The sequence below is a fragment of the Hemitrygon akajei genome, chromosome 8 (assembly GCF_048418815.1).
Source record: "Hemitrygon akajei chromosome 8, sHemAka1.3, whole genome shotgun sequence".
NCBI classification, from domain to species: Eukaryota; Metazoa; Chordata; class Chondrichthyes; order Myliobatiformes; family Dasyatidae; genus Hemitrygon; species Hemitrygon akajei.
The window spans coordinates 55,009,956-55,034,552 of NC_133131.1; positions in this window are offsets into that span (position 1 = coordinate 55,009,956).

Genomic DNA, 24,597 nt, shown 5'->3' on the forward strand with positions numbered 1-24,597 from the left:
CCTTACACTGTCTTAGTTCTATCTATACTGACTCTACATCTCCTGATTCTATGTCACCCCTCGCAAGGGACTGAATCTCATTCCTCACCAGCAGAGCCACCCCACCCCTTCTGCCTACATGTCTGTCCTTTCGATAGGAAGTATACCATTGAATATTCATTTCCCAGCCCTGGTCCTCTTGCAGCCATGTCTCTGTTATTCCTAAAGCATCATACTTGCCAATTTCCAACTGAGCCTCAAGCTCATCCACTTTACTTCTTATACTTCGTGCATTCATATACAATACTTTTAATCCATTACTCCCCTGGCTTCTCACGTCGATCCCTATTGCATTTGGCCACACTCTCTGATCCTATCCCGAGCTTTCTGCCCCTTTAATTCTGTTGTTTTTCTTAACTTTTCTTATTCTCTCTTTCCCCTTAATTCCATCTTTATATTTCCAGTTCGTCTCCCCCCGCCACTTATTAGTTTAAACACACCCTTGTAACAGTGGCAAACCTGCCTGCCAGAATGCTGGTACTCCGCCTGTTTAGGTGCAACCCGTCTCCTTTGTACTATTCATCCTTACTCCAAAACAGATCCCATTGGTCTAATAATCTAATACCCTGTTTAGCTCACCAGCTCCTCAGCCACACATTGCGATCCTTTATCTCCATTTTCCTGCCCTCACCAGCACGAGGAACTGGAAGTAAACCGGAGGTCACCACCCTGGAGGTCCTGCTTTTCAGCTTTCATCCGAACTCTCGGAAGTCACGCTGCAGAATTTCTTTCCTCTTCTTCCCGACATCATTTGTGCGGACATGCACTATCACTTCCGGCTGCCGGATTTAATGGAGGCAACACACCATCCTTAAATCCCGCCTGTTGCCGCAGAAACCTCTTTCTGTACTTCTCACTATGGAGTCCTCTGCTACCACGGCTCTGCCGACACCTGCCACTTTGACTTTGCTTCAGTGCCAATTTTTGACTCGCAGACCAGTCCGCCTCTCAGACTGGCTGTGTCTTCTGTCCCGACAGCTTCCAAGAGGGTGGACCTGTTTTTAAGAGGCACATCCCCCGGGGTCTCCTTTATCGGAAAGCTGCTTCCCATCCACTCCCTTTGCTCCCTTGCTCCCGGAAAGTATAGACAATCCACGGCCCCACTCCACCTTTCCCGAGGTCACAATAGAACCAGGCAGTCCTACTGCCGTTACGTCAGTGCTCGTCTGAACTAGAACAAAGTCGTTGCCCGACAATTTTTCAAACCCCCGCTCCACCCCAGCAGCAACCACAATCAGTTCGACGAGCAATAGTTTAACACAGGCTTAAACACGCAATCAACTGGATCAATGCTCGGAGCTATCACACAGCATCCAGCGAAATTGAAACGTTCTGGCTGCCTAAATCTAGGGAAGACAATCTCCGCCAATCGTGCGAGCCGCCACCCCAGTAAAAAAAAGTAAACTCAATTTTTGTGGATGCTGTGTAATTCGCTACCCTATTACAAATGAATGCCACAAAATAACGGTACACCACACGCAATAAAACATATGTTTATGAATCTTCACTAAAAGGCTAGTAAAGAATAACAAAAACAATTAGAGCCTATTCTAGTTAAACGGTCAAATGTGCACAAGTTGGAGCTGATCTTGATTTTTTCTGTAACTCACGCGCTGTGCCCTCGGTCAACATGAAAGCACACACCGCCTTCTGCCGTTTATCCCCAGCTTCTTCGCTCTTCATCTCCTCTCGAGCAAAATTCCAAGACCAACCTTGTTGTCTCTCATCAGAGCACTACCCCTCATCCATCAACAGAAAGTTCTGCTCTGCCCATGTCTGGCGGCACTGGTCTGTACCAGAAAACCAGTTATGAAATGTGGAAGGCTATTTCAAGGGCGAAGAGAAAACGAGGTTGGATGGGACATCCGATGCACAACAACTTCGGCAGGGTTGCAAACATTACTTCCTACATTTGGGAAACCCAATGGCATGAATGGAACGATGTTCCACTACCAGAAGAACTCAACGCCTTCTATGCCCATTTTGAAAGGTAGAATATAACTACATCTGTGAAAATCCCGGCTGCACCAGGTGACCCTTTGATCTCTGTCTCAGCTGCCGATGTTAGGCTGTCTTCGAAGAGTGTGAAACCTCGCAAGGCAGAAGGCCGCGACGGAATGCATGTTAAGCCTCTGAATACGACAAACCAACTGGCGGGAGGATTTAAGGACATTTTCCACCTCTCACTACTAACGGGCGGAAGTTCCCACATGCTTCAAAAAGCCAACAATTATACCCGTGCCTCAGAAGAATAATGTGAGCTGCCTTAATGAGTATCACGCGGAGGCACTCACCTCTCCATTGATGAAATGCTTTGAGTGGTTGGCCATGACTAGACTGAACACCTGCCTCAGCAAGAACATGGGTTCGTCAGCGGCAGATACAATTTCAGTGGCACTTTACACGGCTCTAGACCCCCTGGACAATACAAACATCTATATCAGGATGTTGTTCATCGACTATAACTCAGCATTGAACACAATCATTCGCACAATCCTGACTGATAAGTTACAGAATGTGGACTTCTGTACCTCTGTACCTCCCTGTGCAATTGGATCCTCGACTCCCTAACCGGAAGACCACAATCTGTGCGGATTGGTGATAACATATCTTGCTCACTGATGATCAACACTGGTGCTCCTCAGTGTGTGTTCTTAGTCCACTACTCTGTTCTGTTTATACTCATAGCTGTGTGCCTAGGCATAGCTCAAATACCATTTATAAATTTGCTGAAGGTATAACCATTGTTGATAGAACTTCAGATGGAAATGAGAGAGCATACCGGAACGAGATTTGCCAACTAGTGGAGTAGTGTCGCAACAATCTAATACCCAAGGAGCTGATTGTAGGTTTTGTAGTGTGCAGAGCAATCTGACGGGCTGCATCACTCACTAGGAAGACGAAAGAGCTGTTTGTAGACTTCAGGAAGGGTAATACTAAGGAACACATACAGCACCAATTCTTACAGGGGGATTTGAAGTAGAGAGCGTGACCAGTTTCAGGTTCCTAGATTTCAAGATCTCTGACCTAACCTGGCCCTAACATATGGATGCAGCACCAGAGAAGACAAGACAGTGACAATATTCAAGATCTCTGACCTAACCTGGCCCTAACATATGGATGCAGCACCAGAGAAGACAAGACAGTGACAATACTTCATTAGAAGTTTGAAGAAAATATGATGTACCGTGCAGAGCATTCTGACGAACAGCATTACTGTCTGGTATAAGGGGGGAGAGGGTCTACCGAAAGAACGTTGCAGAAAGTCGTAAATTTAGTCCGCTCCTTCTTGGGTACTAGCGTACAAAATATCCAGGACATCTTCAAGGAACTGTGCCTCGGAAAAGCAGCGTCCATTATTAAGGACCCCCAACACACAGGGCATGCCGTTTTCTTATTGTTACCATCAGGTAGAAGGTACAGAAGCTTGAAGGCGTGCACTCAGCAATTCAGGAACAGTTTAGAACCATAGAACCATAAAACACTACAGCACAGAAAACAGGTCATTCGGCCCTTTGTGCTGAAACATCATTCCGCCAGTCCCATTGACTTGCATCCATTCCATAGCCCTCCAGACCGCACCCATCCATGTACCTATCCAATTTATTCTTAAAACGTATGAGCGAGCTCGCATTTACCACGTCAGATGGCAGCTCGTCCACACTCCGACCACTCTCTGAGTGAAGAAGCTCCCCCTAATGTTCCCCCAAACCCTTCCCCTTTCACCCTAAAGTCATGTCCTCTCGTTTTTATCTCCCTAATCTAACTAGAAAGAGGCTATTCACATTTACTGTGTCCATACCCCTCATAATTTTGTTAACCTGTATCAAATCTCCCCTCATTCTTCTACTCATCAAGGAATAAAGTCCTAACCTGTTCAACCTTCCCCTGTAACTCTACTCTTGGAGACCGAGCAACATCCTAGTAAATCTTCTCTCTAACATTTCAATCTTACTGATATCATTCCTATAGTTATGTGACCAGAACCTTACACAATGCTCCAAATTTGGCCTCATCAATGTCTTATTCAATCACCCCATAACATCCCAACTACTAAATACTTTGCTTTGTAAATGCCAGAATGCCAACAACATTCTTTACAACCCTGTCTACCCGTGACGCCACTTTCAGAAAATTATGTATCTAAACTCCCAAATATCTTTGTTACTCCGCACTCCTCAGTGCCCTATCATTAACTGTGTATGCCCTACCTTGATTTGTCCTTCCAAAATGCAACACCTCACACTTGGCTGCATTAAATACCATCTGTCATTTCCCCGGCTATTTTTCTAGTTGGTCCAGATTTCTCTGCAAGCTTCCCTTCCTCGCTGTCCAGAACGCATCCACTCTTAGTGTCATCAGCTTCTTCCGCTCTGCCATCAGATTCCTAAATGGAGATTGAATCCGTGAACACCTTTTAATACACTTTCTAATACAGTATATATTATTTATGTTCAGTTTTGATCATGAATTCGCTGAGGTCGTGGCTACCAAGCAGAATCAAGGAAATAAGAGGAGGTATGATCAGAAGGCTATGTTCTCCCCACTCATGCCTGGAGACCGAGTCCTCATAAAGAAATTGAATTGAATTGAATTGAATTGACTTTATTTCTTACATCCTTCACATACATGTGGAGTAAAAATCTTTACGTTACGTCTCAGTCTAAATGTGCAATGTGCAATCATATTAATTTATAATAATTTATAATGAATAGAACAGTCAATGAAAATTGAGTTCATCAGTCTGATCGCCTGGTGGAAGAAACTGTCCCGACAAATGTTGGTCCTGGTTTTTATGCCTCGCTACCATTTCTCGGCAAGTAGCAGCTGGAAATGACCGTGGTTGGGGTGACTCGGGTCCCCATTGATCCTTCTCGCTCTTTCCTCACACCTGTCTTTGCAAATGTCCTGAATCATGGAAAGTTTAAAACTACAGATGCGCTGGGCTGCCCGCACCATTCTCTGCAGAATCCTGCGATTAAAGGAGGCATAGTTCCCATACCAGGTAATGATGCAGCCAGTCAGGATGTTCTCAATTGTACCCTGTAGAAAGTTCTTAGGATTTGGGGGCCTATACCAAACTTCGTCAACCGTCTGCAGGCCACGTGAGTTCCTCGATGATGTTGATGCCGATGAACTTAAAGCTGTTTACCCTCTGAACCCCAGATTCGTTGATGTCATTAGGGATTAGTCCGTCTCCATTCCTCCTGTAATCCACAACTAGCTCCTTTGTTTTTGCGACATTGACGGATAGGTTGTTTTCTTGACAGCACTCTGTCAGAGAGATGACTTCCTCCCTGTAGGCCACCACGTTATCGTTTAAACTTCGGCCAATCAATGTAGTGTCGTCTGCACATTGAATCAGCAGGTTAGAGCCGCTGCTAGCGACACAGTCATGGGTATAAAGGAAGTAAAGGAGGGGACTTAATACAGATACCTGAGGGGCTCCTGTGTTCAGTGTCAGTGGGATGGAGATGATAAAGCCCACTCTTACCACCTGCCAGTAATGTGACAATAAGTTCAGGATCCAGCTGAATAAGGCAGTGTCAGGCTGAGGTCTCTTAGCTTCTTGTCGACCTGGATGGAATTGCGGTTTTGAATACAGGACTGTAGTCTAAGAACAGGATTCTCGCCAGATGTGTAAGGCCGGTATGTAGACACAGTGGCTATTGCGCCGTCTGTCGATCGTTTATGTCAGTAGGGGCTGCCAGGGAAGCATACGTTTTCTGACTGCTGGGCCGCTATGACCTATGCAGTGGAGAATCAGATCCTAAATGTACCAGTGTTCCGGGTGAAACGAGAGGATGGGAATTCGGACTGTCATGTTTCTCCATCGGGAACACATTCTGCCACTGGGATAAGAGTTGCACATTGATGCAGAGTCTGATCTGAACCCTACACCTTTTTAGAGGACTCTGCGGAAACGTGAGGTTACTGGAGGACCAGCAGCAGGAAGGATAACATCGGCCTTCTGCCTCTGAATGGGATGCTGACTCGAAGGATTAGGAAATTGAGGTGTGGTGTATGTTGCCTTTCGCGAAGTTCTCAATTATAAGAAGAGATTCCCGAACTTTTTCACGCTGGGGCGGGTGAAATTGGGGGGGGGGGTAGGTTGAGGGGATAACAATGTCCCGGTAGGGTTGCATCTGGACCATGAAGGGGATTCGGCTCTGAAATATTTGGGGATGAAGCTGAGCTCAGCCAAATGACATTGGTATCCAAGTTTCAGGAAGGCACAAGTGATTGACCGGAGGAGGCCTCCCGATGTAGACCAGAAGTATTACAACGAGTGTCTGAGACTGAGATGATTAGATAAGGAGGTGTCAAAGAATCAGGAGAATCCCGGATTGGCTGGCCTACGTAGCGCCAAGGGAACAGACTACCCTTCTAGTGAGATACGTCACAACACTTTACAAATGGATTGGAGGTCCTGAGATCACGAAATTCCTTTGAAGGTGGTTTTATTTATACGAGATGACAGATTATTTCAAAGCCTGAGGACATGACTATTTTGGTTGGTGGGGGAGGAGTGGGGGGAGTGTAAGACCCTGGTTCTTTTTTTACTGTTATGCTGTATGTCTTTCATTTTGGCAGTTCTGTAAGAGCAGCTTGTTTTCAGGCTGCTCCGTTACAGTCTGTTTGAGTTCCTGTTGAAGATAAGGAATGATGTAGAATGTGTGCCATCCACTTAACGGAATGTTTTCTTGATGAGAAACTATAACGTTGGTCCTAGGCTTTTCTTCTGGGCGATATGAAGAGAGGAGACGCTCGGGAGGACCGGTCGTACCACCAGTTCGTTCGCGATGGATTGCGAGCGACGTTCCGAAGGTGCTGTGGCCGTCCCCGTTGACAGAAGTGCCAGCTTCTGAGTTACAAAGATGTTCATGATCAGCTCCAACGTGTGCACATTTGACTGCATAATTAGAATGGGCCCTTTTCATTTCTTATTCTTTACTAACTCTTTAGTTAAATTAAGAGTATATATATTTTGAATTTTATGCAGCGTACTGTCTGTTATTTCGTGCCACTAATCTGTTACAGGGTAGCAAATTACATAGCATCCCCAAAAAATCGTTTGACAGTGCCGGAGGTTGCCTCTCCTAGACTTCCACAGCCGAGGAAACCAGGGTGTTTCAGATACATTCTTTAATAATAAATACAACATGAACCATAACCAATGTTCTTTTTGGGGGTGTCGGTAGATTTGGAGGCGCCTACTGACGCGGGGTGAAGATGGATTTGGGGAGTTGCACAGATTCAAGAATGTCAGCGGATTTGAGGTTGCACACTGACTTTTGAGTTGGTAGATTTGGAGGTGCTCAGGGATTTGGGGTGTGCACATATTTCACGGTTCTCTGGAAGTGGGGATGTGGCGAATTTGAAACTTTAATAACAAATGCAGTTTGAACTATGAAGTTTGTTCTTGCTATGTTATTAAGGTGGAACTGCTTGACATGATTCGACCTCTACGATATTCTGATTTGGAAGTGGAGATGTCAGCGGGTTTAAGGAGCGCTCGGAATTGGGTTGCAAACGGACTTGCTGGTGCATGCGTTATTTGGGGATGTGCGCTGATTTAAGGGGACATCAAAGAATATGAAGGTGAATACGCATGTGGACGTATGTTTGGAATTTGTACTTTGTTCTTGCTATTTTTAAGGTGGAGACCGCTATTTTGTGAGTGTTTGGAATGATTCCAGTTTTTGGATCATCCAGTGTGTAGGTGCACACATGAATTAGGGGTGCGCAGGGATTTCGGAATGTGCGCATATTTCGGGGATTCTCGGTGTATCTGCGGGCGCAGACAGATTTGATGGGTACATGCGGCTTTGAGGATGTGCGTAGATTTAAGTGTACGTCGGTTGTTTGGGGTGCACTGACATTTACAGTTGTGTGCAGAGTTGGGTGTGTTGGGTGACTCGTGGGTGAACACTGACTTGGAGGAGTCGGTTGATTTGGAGTTGTGTCGAATTTCGAGGCTGCTACGTTTATACAGACTTTAATAATAAATGCAATATGAACTTTGACCTCTTTTCTTGTTTTTTTGTAATTATTGGAATCAGCCATTTTGTGAACTGTTTGAAATGATTCTTGCTCTGGGTTAAGCTAATATGCATAAGAGATTGCTCGAACCTTCAGGGCTGCGCACCGGTTCGGAGATGCAGACGCATTAGAAAATATGCGCTCATTTAGCGTTTTTTATTTTGTAAAATATGGGGGTGCACAGGGAACTGGGAATGTGGACCGAAATGGGTGTTTGCCAGCATACCGATTAGGGAGTTTGGCGGATGTGGGGGCACATACTGACTTAAGTGTTCAGACGAATTTCGGAGTGCACACGTATTTAGAGAGTACTTGCCGATTTGGGTGTGTGCAGAAATTTGGAATAGCGGCAGATTTGAGGGTGCACAAGGATTGTGAGTAATACACTTTTGTAGAAGAAATGAAAGTGCTGGCTAATTTCCAAATGGATACAAAATGCAAAATTAGAGACGTGCAAAGGTACCTGGAACTCCCCGTGCAGGTTCCCTGAAGGTTAATTTGCAGTTCGATTCTGTGGTGAGAAAGGCAAATGTTATGTTAGCATTCATTTCAAGGTAACTACAATATAAAAGCAAGGATATAATGTACAGTCTGTATAAGGCGCTGGTGAAGCCACACGTGGAAGTCTGTGAGCAGTTTTGTGCCGTTTAACTTAGAAATGATGTACTGAAGCTGGAGAGGATCCACAGGAGGCTCATGAAAATGTTCCCAGTTTTCAACGGTATGTCATATGAAGAGCGAATGATGGCTCTCATCAGAATCCTGATAGATGAGGACTGACTTTATTTTGACCTATCAAAAGTCACTTGATGGGACTTGATTGACCTGTGGTCAATGACACTGGAATGCGATATTTGAATTGATAAGGAAAGGATATAATAGTGCATGCTTTGTGCTTGCTGGTAGCGGTAACTTTGAAGAGTAACCATCGCAGATGCAAGCGTAAGCAACCCTGTGCGAAACGGGGAACGCTTGGCCAGCGTAAGCTCCTATGCCCGGGTAATACCTTTGCTATTCATTGACTGTTCAGAAGAGTCAGGAATATTTAGTGGGTGTACACATATGGAATTTAGCGTATGAATTCATGTAATTGCTAGTTTAAACAATAAAGGTACTTGTAAGTAAATACAGATCTCTCTGTATCTTACTAATCATTGTTAGAAGTTTTCTTTTACAACACAGTTTACTCACATCCCTCTGGTGTCCTAAGGGTTTCTTCTACACTATCCAGATATTCTCAGTAGCCACACCCTCTCGGCAAAGACCGTGGCCTGTCTGTGAGCTGGTTTCTGACACAGACACACATAGACACACATGTGAATGCAAATTAATACACATAGATACATTAATAATTAATGCATTTTGAACTTTAAACTTTTTAAGGAAGGGGTGCTATTTTGTGAATTCTTTGAAAGGGTTCCTGCTCTGGGATAATCTAATGTGCATATGGGGATCTCGGTAGGTTTGGGATGCACACGGATCTGCGTATGTCGGTGGATTTGGGGATCCACACAGATTTGCAGATATGGGCAGATTTGGGAATCCCGGTGGATTTTAAGGTGTGTCGAATCTCAGGTTGGTTTCATTGATACATACTTTAATAAAAAATGCAACCGGAATCTTAACCTCTGTTCTTGTTCATTTTGAGGTGGAGGCAGATATTTTGTGAACTGTTTGTTATGATTCTGGCTCTGAGATAATCTAATGTGCATATATATGGGGTGTCGGCACGTTCACGGATACGCACGGAATTGGGGGTGTAGTCAGATTTGAGGATTCTCCTGATTAAGGGGTATTTTGTCAAAACTGGAATTTTGTTATTAAGTGCGGTCATGAACAATAGCCAGGTCAGCAATGCTGATCAAGTCAACTTGTTCTCAAGGAGAACTCTGATAGACCAGTCAGACGGTTCACTGTTGCTCAGCGATAGAACATTAAAAAATACATATGTACAATTAAGAAACGTTAAAAATAATCATGATGATCATGATGAAGTCTGCTGGAGAGAGACACATGTTGTCCTCCATAATTCAAAGAGAATGAAGGATAAGGTTGCAGGGTGACAAAACGTGACAGGAGCACTTGGAATTAAAATCTAATCCCGACTGGAAGAAAACAGCACCTATTCTTTCCGCACTGTTCTCCAGCTGTTTAAGGACTAAGTCCAGCAGGAACTTAACTCACAAGTACTCTTAAAAGTCAAGTATTAACCCTACCTACCATCAACCAAGCATTACCATCCTAGTCTGCTTCATGATAGCTTATGAAGAAGCATGTGACTTTCCTCACAGAGATTATAGGTGTTTGTGCACCCGGCTCTTGAAGGCTTAGACCCCACAGGGATTTCCTGCTGTGAGCAGAAATAGAGGTTTGTCAGCAAATATGGAGCTGCAGGTGGATTTGGGGGCACCCACTGACGAGGGGATGAAGATGGGTTTGGGGAAGTGTGCAGATTTGTGGATGTCAGCGGATTTGGGTTTGCATACAGATTTTGAGAATTGGTGGATATGGATGTGCTCATGAATTTGGGTCGTGCACGTATTTCATTGTTCTCAGAATTTGGAGGTGTGCTGAATATCAAAGTTGTTTCATTTATAGATACTTTCATAATAAACACAGCTTGAATTTTGAAGTTTGTTTTTGCCATGATATTAAGGTGGAACTGTTTGAAATGATTATTCCTGCGTGATAATCTGATGTATCGATTTGGAGGTATGTCGAATCTCAAGGTTGTTCTGTTTATACAAACTTTAATAATGTGAACTTTGACCTATGCTCTTGTGTTTTTTAAATGGAGACAACCATTTTGTCAACTTGTTGAAATGATTCTGACTCTGGCATAATCTAAACAGCATTTGAGGACGTCTGCTGATTTGGAGCTGTGACGAGTCTCAAGGTTGTTTCACTTGTACATACATGAGTAATAAATGCAATTTGAATGTTGACCTCTGTTCTTGCTTTTTTATGGTTCAGGAAGTTATTTTGTGAAGTGTTTGAAATGAGAGTTAATGAGCATCTGCAGTTTGTGGAGACAGACGGGATGCAACTGCACAAAGGGGGATAAACTGAATTCTCGGCATACGGACAGGGTCAGGCAGAGACTATGGGTCTACCACACACACACACAGACACAAACTAAGACACATATACAGACATACAGCCAAAGACACAGACGCAGATGCAAAGACACTCTCTTATCCATCTCCTCATCTCTCCGCTGTGATCTTTGACACATATCAGATGATATGATTAAAATACACTCCCGCACTAGACTGCTGAGTTACATGGTTATGCATTAGGATTTTGGATGCGACCTTGAAGAGCCACCCAAATGTTGTGTGTTGCTGTGAATAAATCATTGGAGGATTTTGTGGATATGGAAGTGTTTATTCATCGCCATAAACAGACATCTTTCTGAGGACTCTCTTGATAGAGTCGCGTAAACACAAAGTACATCAAGAGGAGAATGGTAACCGTAGGTGATTCAGTACAATTTCTCAAGGTACAATGAAATAATTTTGTTCAAAAGTCTGTGTCCAACAAATAGTCCCACAAATGTAAATATTAGTTCAGTAAATGAATCACAATCTGTCACCACAGCGATTGCACCTGTCTGATGTAAACTGTTGGTAAATAATTTAAAAACTTTTATTTTAAAATTTGTTGAAATCTGTTCCTGTGGAGTCATTAAACTGTATTAAAAACCTTAGGCATGTGCTGCCTTAACATTTCTTTTCGAGAGATCGCCTGTAGCACAGAGGAACAAATCAGGGACAATATCTACAATGCTGGATATGGACGAGAGTGTGCAGAAAATGTTGTCCGTGTTTATTGGTCATGATTGGAGTTCCTGGTAAGTAACCAGGAAGAGAGAGAGAGAGAGAGAGAGAGAGAGAGAGAGAGAGAGAGAGAGAGAGAGAGAGAGAGAGAGAGAGAGAGAGAGAGAGAGAGAGAGAGAGAGAGAGAGAGAGAGAGAGAGAGAACGAACACAGGGCTGCGTGACATTGTCGGATGTGTGGTACCCGTCCAACACTGAGATCAGCTTGTTTGGGAAATGATAAGTATTATTTTGAATTATGTGCTGCTACTACTGTGGACATTTGTTTTCGTTCGTTCTAGGTTAAAATAGTACGAGTTCTAACAAAGTGTTTTACTTCATCACGTGTGCACTGTCCTTTGTTGGCGAATGCATAAGTAAATACGTTCAGCTGCATCAAAGAAGGAATACAATGCATGAATTTTAAAACAGTTTGCATTACGAAGAGGCTATTGGAAAACACATGAATGTACAAGGATGGCAAGATATGAATCACATGCAGCAAACACTTTAGCCGAGAAAACACTGACAGGAGTACCTGTGGAAATGGGCAAGTTTGCAGCATGGTCCGTCACCTCCATCATGCCAGGGACAATAATGTCTCTGAGAAGATATCGGCCATTCTGAAAGGACAGGGTGATCAGCCAGAAAATTAGAACTAACAGCTGAGAGACAAGTTCCTGCAAAGAGAGTTTTGGAAGTTGGGCAGAAAGTCAAGAAGTAGGAACTCTGTTGATTTCAGGAAATTTTCAGGTGCCACATGCTTTTGCGAGGTAGGATATGGTAAGTTGTTACACTTAAATGTGGTGTTAACAATCTGGTGCAGAAGGAAGGGCATCAAGAACACTGATCATTGGGCTCTCTTCCAGGATAAGTGGGACTGGTGTAAGGAAGATGGGTTACATTGAAGGGGAACATATTCTCACAGGAAAGCTTGCTAGAGACACTCTAATTATTTTTATCATGTGGCATGTGGAGCGGGCGTTGGGATCCTGAGCTACAGATCAGAAAGTGGCATTGAGCGGAATGTAGAGATGAGGTCAAAGAACCCCAACAGGAAGTCGAGATGGGGCCACATTATTGAGCACAATGGCACTTGAGGGGCAGAAGTGTTTTTATTTCAGCGCAGGGTGCAGAACAGTTAATGCAGATGTACTTACCTAACTGACAGACATAACGCCTCCCATTGAATCTATTAGGGAAGCAAGGCAGAGGAATTCAACGTCCAGCAGCGAACTCGGTACTTCCGTCAGATGTAGATATAATAGAATACATTTCACATTATTGATAACTATGATACACCACGTGAGTTGTGTTAATTGGCTCAACAACGACTTCATTGTGTTGTCCCTCAACTGTTTTATATTCGGTCACAGCGGAGACGTTTATTAAGAAATCACAACACCTAAAACACGGAACTCCTAAAGTGTTACCACCAGTGGATAATTTAATTGTTGCACGTCACTCAGGCAACTGCGCACATACTAAGCAAAAAGAAATTGTTATAATCTCCGCATGTGTATAAACACAAAATTAGCGTATGCTGCAAACACAAGGAAATCTGCCGATGCTGGAAATTCAAGCAACACACACAAAATGCTGGTGGGACGCTGCAGGCCAGGCAGCATCTATGGGGAGAAGCACTGTCGTCGTTTCGGGCCGGGACGTTTCAGGGACGAAGGGTCTCGGCCCGAAACGTCGATAGTGCTTCTCTCTATAGATGCTGCCTGGCCTGCAGCGTCCCACCAGCATTTTGTGTGTGTGTTGGCATATGCTGTACAGCTGCTACAAGATCAAAAGCACAAAGACCCGACCATCCCATCAGTGATCACAAATCGTGGAAGAACGCTGCATAACCCGTTCAATTCCATAGCAGGTTGAGGGGTCACTGATTTCTTGCGAGGGATTCTATTTAGCTGCAGATCGCAGAATTCAGAGTCTCGATGTTTCCATTCAATTCCTGAAATACGAAACACTGGCACTGGACAGACGGCAGTGGAAAGTAGTGACAGAACAATCACAACATTGGAATTAAACTTGAACCCCCACCACTGTCACTTTCTTACCGGGAATTCCAAAGGCTGAAGTAAAAGGATAGTAAAAGTCCACTTCAGTGAGAATTTGTGATTTCTTTTCCTACTGAATTCACAGCTCCGTCAGACAATTTGATCTCATGCATTCAAAGCGGCCCTGATGTATACAGAGGATACATCTCCAGAGATACTGTTATACCCCTGACTAACTTTCTTCGTCACTTGAACAAACACTTTAATTTACTGACAGTCTCTGTTGTAAATTACAAATAAGAGAAAAACTGCAGATTCAGAAAATCTAAGCAATAACACACAAAATGTTGGAGGACCTCAGTAGGCCGGGGATTATCTATAGGAAAATGTATAGTTGACGTCTCGGTCCGAAACATTGACTGTACTCTTTTCCATAGATGATGCCTGGAGTTCCTCCAGCATTTCGTTTGTGTTTCTCTAATGTAAATATTGGACAGATTGAAGACGAATATATTAAGATTCTTGGGCATTACCTTAGCAGTGACTTACCGGGTAGGAAAAATGCCGAATCTTTAATTACAAAGACTGTGCTTTGTCACGGAGTAGCGACTTTCACAGATTTCACGTTTTTCTTGGCTAGTTATTCACAGTAAACATATTTGGTCAACTCTGACTGACCACTACCTTCTGTCCCAGCTGTTTCCTCTTTGAACTGCCCTTCAGTCTTTCAGACTCATCCTAGCCGCACAAGAATGCGTGAGCACACACACAGAAGGAGAGAGGGATTGAAGGGAGGAAGGAGAGGAAAAGGGTTCATTCCCCATCTTCTAGACTCTGATACAGTCTGAGAGTGCGGGTTAGATCTGAACCTGTCAGTTTCTGGTCCAGTGCGGGATCTAACCACCCAGTGCCAAAGTAACATGATCCCTCAGGACTCTCCATGACCAAGATGCTGTTCCCAGTGGACTGATCAGGAATTCAGGTATAATTCCAGTTCCACCCACAGTTCCTCCCCAGCCCCAAGACAGGACACAATAGCAGAACCGCACTCTGTGTGTAACGACGTTCCAGTAAAACATTCCCACCCATCGACAGTGTAGCCACGACACTGGTCCCGGGATCAGTGAGTGATGCTCCTGGAATATGGTACTGACCTCATCCAAGAGCAAGATTTGCATTCTAACACTGAACTTGGTCTCCGTCTCAGAATAATATAACTGTCGTGGATCCTGACCACGGTGACTTCACTGACTCCCATCACCTCCTTCCTCACCTGTTGTCACCCATGAAAAGAAAGACAGTGCCCAGTGGCCACTCACTGCACCATCCAACTTGCCTTTGGTCTATGGAAGAAAACCAGGGCACAGAAACAGCAACAGCACTGTGGCTGGCTCAGATACACAGCAGAACAGAAAGGTCATGCAGTGTGGCAGTGACAAGGGACTCAACAGTTAGTGAAGACAAATAGGAGATACTCTGGCCAGAAAAGAGTCACCAGGATGTTGTGTTGCCTCCCGGGTGCTGGAGCCCAGAGTGTATAGGTGCACCTGCAGGATATTGTCAATGTGAAGTGTGAATAGCCAGAGGCGCTTGTGCAAATTGGCACCAGTGCCTTGTCAAAAAAACTGGAAGAGAACCCAAAAATGGGAAGGACAGAATATATGAACATTTGGAAACCCATGGCCTGATTAGGAAGAGCCAGCATGGCTTTGTGCACGGCAGGTCCTGCTTTCCCAACTTGAGAGAGTTAATGACATGGCAATGAGAGAGATTGATGAGGGTAGGGCAGTAGATGGTGTCTACATGGATTTTATTAAGGCGTTTGGTAAAGTCTCTCATGGGAGGCTAAGCCAGAAGATTACGGTTTGTGGTGTCTGTGGGAAATTGATTTGTTGGACTCAGAACTGCCTTGTGCATAGAAGGCAGAGGGTGGTGGTTAAACGAACTTACTCGAGCTGGAGGTCTGTAATTATTAGTGTTCCACAGGGATCTGTGCTGGGACCTCTGTTGTTTGCGATGTATATGAATGACCTGGACGAACATGTTGATGCATTGGTTAGTATGTTGATCGATGATACCAAGATTGGTGCAGTGGTGTGTTGTGCAGAGGACTGGCAAAGAGTACAGCATGATACAGTTCAGTTGCAGATATGGGCTGAGAAATGGCTGACAGAGTCTTACTCAGATAAATGTGAGGTGTTGCTTCTCGAGAGGGCACATGCAATGAAACAGTACACTGTCAAGGGCAAGATTATCAACAGATTTGTTGAGAAGAAAGATATTTGGAACCAATTTCCGAGCTCCCTGAAAGTGGCTACAGAGTTCGATTACTGTCTTTTACGTGATAATCAGTCTTCAATCGATATAAGCACACTTCATTCATCAGTGTGACCTCTGGACTTGTGCAACAGCCTTTCATGTGACATCTTGTCAAATGCCTTCTAAAAATCCAAACACATCACAGCTAAAGGTTCTCTCTATCAAGACTGCAGGTAACATCTTGGAAGATCTCTATTACGTTTGAGTTACCTTTCACCAAACAATGTTGATTTGGTTTGATGTTATTATCCATTTCAAAATGACTTGTTATTTCTGCACTGATAACAGATTTCAGCATCTTGCCAACAGCAGATGTGAAATGAACAGGTTGAAAGTTAACTGATCTTTGTCTTCCAGTCCTGAGCAATAAAGTGACATTTGAGATTTTCCATTGCACTGGGATCTGACTTGGACATGGTGTATTTTGACAACTTCAATGTCTTCATGTTTGTCCCAGCCAGTTCCTTTCAACAATATATCCACCTCCAACACCCCCCCCCCCACCCCACCCACACTCCCGCTCCCATACTCCCACGGACTGCAGTATGCTGAGACCTGATGATGTCTGCTTTCGGTCCCATTAGACTTTCTGGGGTGATGTTGACTCAGAATATACTACAGTACGACATGTACTACAGTACGACAGTACAGACCCTTCAGTCCACAATGCTGTGCTGAAATAATTAAGCTTCTAAGTAAAGGCTCAACAATGCTAATTCTTTTTGCACACGCAATGTCCATATCCCTGCTATCTCCGCACATTCATGTACTTATCGAAGAGCCTCTTAACCACCTCTATTATGATTGTCTCTACGAAGATGCCTGGCAGCACTTCCCAATTATCCACCACAGTGGCACCACTCCCTCTGTGTGTAACAACACCTACTCTGAACATCGCCCTGTTGTGTTAAACGCACCCCCTTTTTCATTGGCAATTTCTATCCCGGAGAAACGATACCTGCTGCCAATTCATGCATTTAAAACTATAACCTTCTATCCCATCTCCACTCACATTTGCTCCAGAGAAAACAACACAAGTTTGTACAACTGTCCACATAGAATATGCTTTCTATTCTGGCGAGCATCCTTCTAAAGCTCATCTGCACACTTCCAAACACTCTATTGTTCCAACAATGGAGGGACCATATTTGAATGCAATACTCCAAATATAGCCCAAACAGTTTTACAAAACTGCATCATAAGTGACTGACTATTGAACTCTGTGTCTTGATTAATAAAGGCAAGAGTCTACACACCTTCGTAGCCTCCATATCAATTGATGTTGCCTTATTCAGGGATCTATGAACTTGGAACGCTTGATCCCCCTGTACCAGAATGACAGCCCTTTGATGTTTGATATCCCAAAGTGAAAAGCCTCATTTCTTGTCTTATTAAACTCAATTTTCCACTTTCTCTCCATAGTTGCCATTTTTACGTTAGCTTTAGATTTTGCGTCTTTTACTGCTGGTTCCTGGAAATTTCCAGTCCTCTAGTATGCCTCAGTCTCTGATTACTCAGTTTAGATACTCTGGTTACAATAGATACTGCTGAATTTGATATTTTCCTTGATCTCATTTGTTGACCACAGATGGTTTATCTTTCCTCTGGATCACGCTGTTTCATTGGACTCTATTTCTGTACCAGTGCTGTGATTCAGCTCTTTAAATATAGGCCACTGATCACTCATTGACCAATCTGTTTAGACTTTTCCTCCCAAAGAACACCACCTTCACACCTGTGCAGCTGCTTTTTTTTCAGATTGAGGGCATTGGTTCTGGTCCTCGGTGTTCACCCTTAAACTGTATCTGGAATTCTCCCATGTTGTTTTCGTTTCCTCCTTGGCAACTCTATCCATAAGTTATCTTGTTAATTGCATAAACACATTGCAAAAAAAAACATATCTAAAACAGGCTGTTCCTGATAGGTTCTGTAATACAACTCAGAAGAAACAGTCCCCGACCTCTCCACAAATTATTCTTTGTCTGTACCTTGCCACTTTGATTACTTTAATTAATGTACATATTAAACCACCCAGAACAAATATTGTTCCCCCTCACTTCCCTTTGATATTTCCCACTTGTGTTTTGTCCGATTGAGAGGAACTCCTGGGGGTTTGGAGACAACTCGCATCCAGGACTCCTTTTCCCTGTCTTTCATTTTTCCACACAACCCCATTCCCCAACACTGTCGCTACATCTGTATCCACCGCTCTCCACTACGCAGAGAACAAGGACACACTGCCCCTTTCCCGTTGGCTGAACATATACTATCCCAGAATACTGAGTTCCCAGTCCCGGTCACCCTACAAACTTTTCGCTACAATAACTGTTAGAACAAACACAGTTGTTACTATTTGTGCTGTCAACTCCACTATCCTGTTACAAATGTCCACGTGTTTAGATAAGGAATCCCTAGCTTTAATATTTTTTACATTTTTTTGTTTATGCTGGTTAATTCCTGTCAGCATATTTGCTGATGCTTTGCACCTTCCTACTTCTTTTATTTTATTTTCCCATCAGTAACTTGGATCACAGAGCAGCTCAGGAACAGGCCATTCAGCCCAGGATGTTTGTACTGACGGTGAAATTAAATTAAACTACATTCTAGAGCAAGATATCGGAGCAATATACAGAGGTGAGTTTCGGGATGCTGCTTCATTGCAGGAAAAGAGGCACAGCTGTACATTGTCTGTTGATACTTTGAATGGTTAACTAATTAGCGGAAGCCAATAAAAATAATTTAGAGGCAAGCGAGAAACGATTTTGGGAATGGTCGGCGTCAGAGTGAAAAGCTGAAGCTTAGGCATAAGGAGGCAGAGGCGGTGAGGTTCTGTTAAGTTCTCTTTCATTCTTTATTGCACAGGTAGAACAGTGGGAATGGATCCCAGAGATCTGCTGTGCTCCTCTTACGGGATGTCAGAAGCAGGGAGACCACTAGTATTCCTAATGGCTACACCTGCGAAAACTGCAACTGGCTGTATTTCCTAACAGGAAACATCAGGGAACTGGTTTTGAATTACCGTTGTATCATTTAGAAGATCAAAACGTTGACAGATAGGATTTACAGGGAGGTAGTCACACTGACGTTGCTGGAGGCAGCTAGCTAGATGACAGTTTGCACAGGGAAAGGGAATATGAAGTATTCGGAAAGCAGAAGAGATTACTTTAGCTGATCACTTGAATACTAAATTAATTGATTAGAGACAACATTTAGAGCCAAAGACCCTGTTTTTGTGCTGTACTCTTCTAGATGCTGTCTATTAGAAAGAATTGGATACAGGTTAGGTAGGGCGGGCAGATCAGCGATCTGAGTTTCCAATTGCATTGACGTAGATCCATAGAACATTACAGTACAGCAACAGCCCTTTTGACCCTTCTTGGCTGTGCAGAACCATTTTTCTGCCTAGTCCCACCTACCTGCAGCTAGACCTTATCCCTCCATACACCTCTCATCCATGTACCTGTGCAAGTTTTTTTCTCTTAAATGTTGAAAGTGAGACTGCATTCACTATTTAAACTGGCAGCTCATTCCACATTCCCACTACTTTCTGTGTGAAGAAGCTCCCCCTAATGCTCCCTTTAAACTTTTACCTTTTCGGCCTTAACCCATTTCCTCTGTTTTTTTCTCCCCGAGCCTCAGTGGAAAATGCCTGCTTTCATTCACTCTATCTATACTCATCATAATTGTATACATCTCTGTCAAATCTCCGCTCATTCCTCTATGCTCCAGGAAATAAAGGCCTTACCTAATCAACCTTTCGCTATGACTCCGTTTCTCAAGTCCCAGCAACATCCTTGTAAAACTTATGTGCACCCTTTCCTTATTAATATCTTTCCTGTAATTATGTGATCAAAACTACACACAATACTCGAAATTCGGCCTCACCAACGTCTTATACAAACTCACCATAACAGTCCAACTCTATACTCAATACTTTGATTTATAAAGGACAATGTGCCAAGAGCTCTCTTTACGATCCTATCTACCTGTGACCCCACTTTTAGGGAATTATGTATCTGTATTCCTAGATACCTCTGTTCTACAGCACTCCTCAGTGTCCTACCATTTACCTTGTAAGTTCTACCTTGGTTTGACCTTCCAAAGTGCAATACCTCACACTTGTCCGCATTAAATTGCTTCTGCCATTTGTAAGCCCATTTTTTCCCCAGCTGGTCCCAATCCCTCTGTAAGGTTTGAAAACCTTCCTCACTGTCCACTACAGCTACAATCTTTGATTCATCAGCAAATTTGATTCATTAGCAGAGAGTCTGCAGAGAGACTTAGATAGATTGGAGGAATGGGCAAAGAAGTGGCAAATGAATTACAATTTCGGAAAGTGTACGGTCATGCACTTTGGAAGAAGAAATAAACGGACAGACTATTATTTAAATGGGGAGAGAATTCAAAGTTCTGAGACGCAACGGCACTTGGGAGTCCTCGTTGCAGGATACCCTTAAGGTTAACTACCAGGCTGAGTCGGTGGTGAAGAAGGCGAATGCAATGTTGGCATTCATTTCTAGAGGAACAGAATATAGGAGCAGGGATGTGATGTTGAGGCTCTATAAGGCACTAGTAAGACCTCACTTGGAATACTGTGTGCAGTTTTTGGGCTCCTTATTTAAGAAAGGATGTGCTGACATTGGAAAGGGTTCAGAGAAGATTTACAAGAATGATTCCGGGAAAGAGAGGGTTAACAAAATGAGGACCATTTGACCGCTCTTGGACTGTACTCCTTGGAGTTTAGCAGAATGAGGGGGCGGAACATCATGGAAACACTTCGAATGTTGAAAGGCATGGACAGAGTGGATGTGGCAAAGTTGTTTCCCGTGTTGGGGGAGTCTAGTACGAGAGGGCATGACTTGAGGATTTCAGGGCGCCCATTCAGAACAGTGATGCGATTTTTTTTTAGCCAGAGGGTGGTGAATCTATGGAATTTGTTGCCACAGGTGGCATTGGAGGCCAAGTCATTGGGTCTATTTAAGGCGGAGTTTGATAGGTATATGAGTAGTCAGGGCATCAAAGGTTATGGTGAGAAGGCGGGGGAATGGGACTAAAGCGGTGATTGGATCAGCTCATGATGAAATGGCGGAGCAGACTCCATGGGTTGAATGGCCGACTTCTCCTCCTTTGTCTTATAGTCTAAATTTGCTGATCCAATTTTGCACATTCTCATCCAGTACTGACCGGTGTGGCACACCACTAGTCACTGCCCTCCATTCAGCGAAGCAATCCTCCACTACCACTCTCTGCTTCTCCCGTTGAGCCAACGTCTAATCCAATTTACTACCTCACCACGTATACCTAGTGACTGAATAATCCTAACTAACCTCACATGTGGATCCTTGTCAAAGGCCTTACTGAAGTCCATGTAGACAACACCCACTGCCTTCCCTTCTTCCACTTTCCTGGTTACCTCCTCGAAAAACTCTAATAGATTGGATAAACATGACCTATCCATGCAGATAGCCATGTTGACTCGCCCTAAAAAGTCCCTGTCTATATAAACACGTGTAGATCCTATCTCCTAGTACTCCTTCCAACAATTTAACTACTACTGATTTCAAACTTCCCGGCCTATAATTTCCTGGATTACTTTTAGAGCCTTTTTAAAACAACGGAACAACATGAGCTATCCTCCAATCCTCTGGCTGCTCTCCCGTAGATACTGACATTTTAAATATATCCGCCAGGGCCCCTGCAATTTGAACACTAGTCTCCTTCAATGTCTGAGGGATTACCCTGTCAGGTCCTAGGGATTTATCTACTCTGATTTGCCTCAAGACAGCAAGCACCTCCTCCTCTTCAATCTGTATAGGTTCCATGACCTCACTACTTGTTTGCCTTATTTTTGTTGACTCCATGCCAGTTTCCTTAGTAAATACAGATGCAAAAAACCCATTTAAGATCTCTCTCATTTCTTTTGGTTCCATACATAGCCGACCACTCTGATCTTCAAGAGGAATAGTTTTATCCCTTACTATCCTTTTGCTCTTAATATACCTGTAAAAGCCCTTTGGATTATCCTTCACCTTGACTGCCAGAGCTATCTCCTGTCTTATTTTAGCCCTCCTGATTTCATTCTTAAGTATTTTGTGCACTTTTTATACTCCTCAAGCACATTATTTGCTCTTTGTTGCCTATACCTGTCATTCATCTCTCTCTTCCTCTTTATCAGAGTTCCAATATCCCTAGAGAATCAAAGTTCCATTTTTTTATTCACTTTGCCTTTAATCCTGACAGGAATGTACAAACTCTGCACTCTCAAAATTTCTCCTTTGAAGGCCTCCCACTTACCAATCACATCCTTGCCAGAGAAAAACCTGTCCTAATCCACGCTTTTTAGATCCTTTCTAATTTCTTCAAATTTGGCCTTTATCCAGTTTAGTACCTCAACCCGAGGACAAGATCTACTTTATCCATGATCAAGATGAAATTAATGACGTTATGGTCACTAGACCCAAAGTGTTCCCCTAAACACATTTCCGAAACTTGTCCTAACTCGTTTCCTAATAGGAGATCTAAATTGCCTCATCTCCCGTTGGTACCTCTATAAATTGATTGAGAAAACTTCCCTGAACATATTTTACAAACTCTAACCCGTCTAGATCTTTAACGTTTAGGAGTCCCAGTCAATATGTAGAAAATTAAAATCCCCTTCTATCACAACTTTACGTTTCCTGCAGTTGCCTGCTATCTTTCTGCAGATTTGCTCCTGCAGTTCTCTGGTTCCTATCCACCTGAAAATCTAGTTTAAACCCTCACCAACAGCACTAGAAAACCTCCCTGCAAGGATATTGGTCCCCATGTATTTCAAGTGTAACGCGGCTCTCTTGTACAGGTCCCACCTGCCCCAGAAGGGGTCCCAATGATCCAAAAATCTGAAACCATGTCCCTTACTCCAGTTCCTCATCCACGTGTTCATGCTCCAGAGAATCCTACACTTACCCTTACTGGCACGTAGCACAGGTAGCAATCCTGAGATTACCACCCTCGAGTACCTGCTTTTTAACTTCTACCAATCTCTCCATACTCACTCTTCAGGACCTCCTAACTCTTTCTTCCTACGTCATTGGTACCGATGTGTACCATGACATCTGGCTGCTCATCCTCGCACTTCAGAATGCTGTGCACGCGAGCAGAGACATCCCTGACCCTGGCATCCGGGAAGCAACAAACCATCCGGGAGTCTCTGTCACGACCACAGAACCTCCTGTTTGTACCTCTAATTATCAAGTCCCCAATCAGTACCGCTCTCCACTTCTTCCACCTTCCCTTCTGCACTGCAGAACAAGACTCAGTGCCAGAGATCCGGCTGCCGCTGCTTGCCCCAGCAGCATCCCCTCCAACAGTATCCAAATCGGTATACCTATTGTTGAGTGGAATGGCCACAGGGGATTCCTGCTCTGCCTGCCCTTTCCCATTCCCTCGCCTGACGGTAGCCCAATTCCCTGTGAGCTGCTGCTTTGGCGTAGCTCACTCCCTGAAACTACTATCTATAAACTTCTCATTCTCCCGAATGATCCGCAGGTCATCGAGCTCCTGCTCCAGCTCCCTAATGAGGTTTGCTGGGTGCTGTAGCTGGAAGCATTTTTTCATGTGTCATTGTCAGGGACACTGGGGTCTCCCTGACTTCCCACATCCTACAAGAGAAGCATTCCAACATCCTGCCTGGCATTCCCACTAAATATACTAGCTAAAAAAGAAATCGAATGAGAAAAAAAAGACAACAACAACAATAACATACCTGAAGTTACCCTTGCTTCTCCCTGTTCACGCCAAAGCCTGTTGAGCCAAAGCCGTCCCACTTTGACTAAGTCCACTCCGACGATGGCCGCTTCGCTAGACAAATATTCTTTTATAGTGCGCTAGCTGACTGACTGTTTTCAGCTCCTACGCTCCCAAATGGATGGCCGTTTAAAAAACTGAAAAATCCCACGAATCCTCTCCTTCTCAAGCTCTGACAATGGCAGCTTCGCTAGACGAAACTTCTTTTATAGTGCGCTAGCTGACTGTTTTCAGTTCCTCCGCTCCCAAATGGATGGCCGTTTAAAAAACTGAAAAATCCCACGAATCCTCTCCTTCTCAAGCTCTGACAATGGCGGTTTCGCTAGACGAAACTTCTTTTATAGTGTGCTATCTGACCAGTTACCTTCAGCTCCTTCGCTCCCACTCGGTTGGCCTTTTAAAAAAAGAAAAAGCCCGCGAATTCTCTTCTTCTCAAGCTCAGACGATAGAGAGCGTTGTATTAATGAGAGAGGGTGACAAGAAAAAAGTCATAGTAGTGCTTAGACAGGATGTACTGGAAGACTCATCTACTGAGGCTATATAGATGGAGCTAAGGATTAAATAAGAATGAACATGCTAATGGTTCTG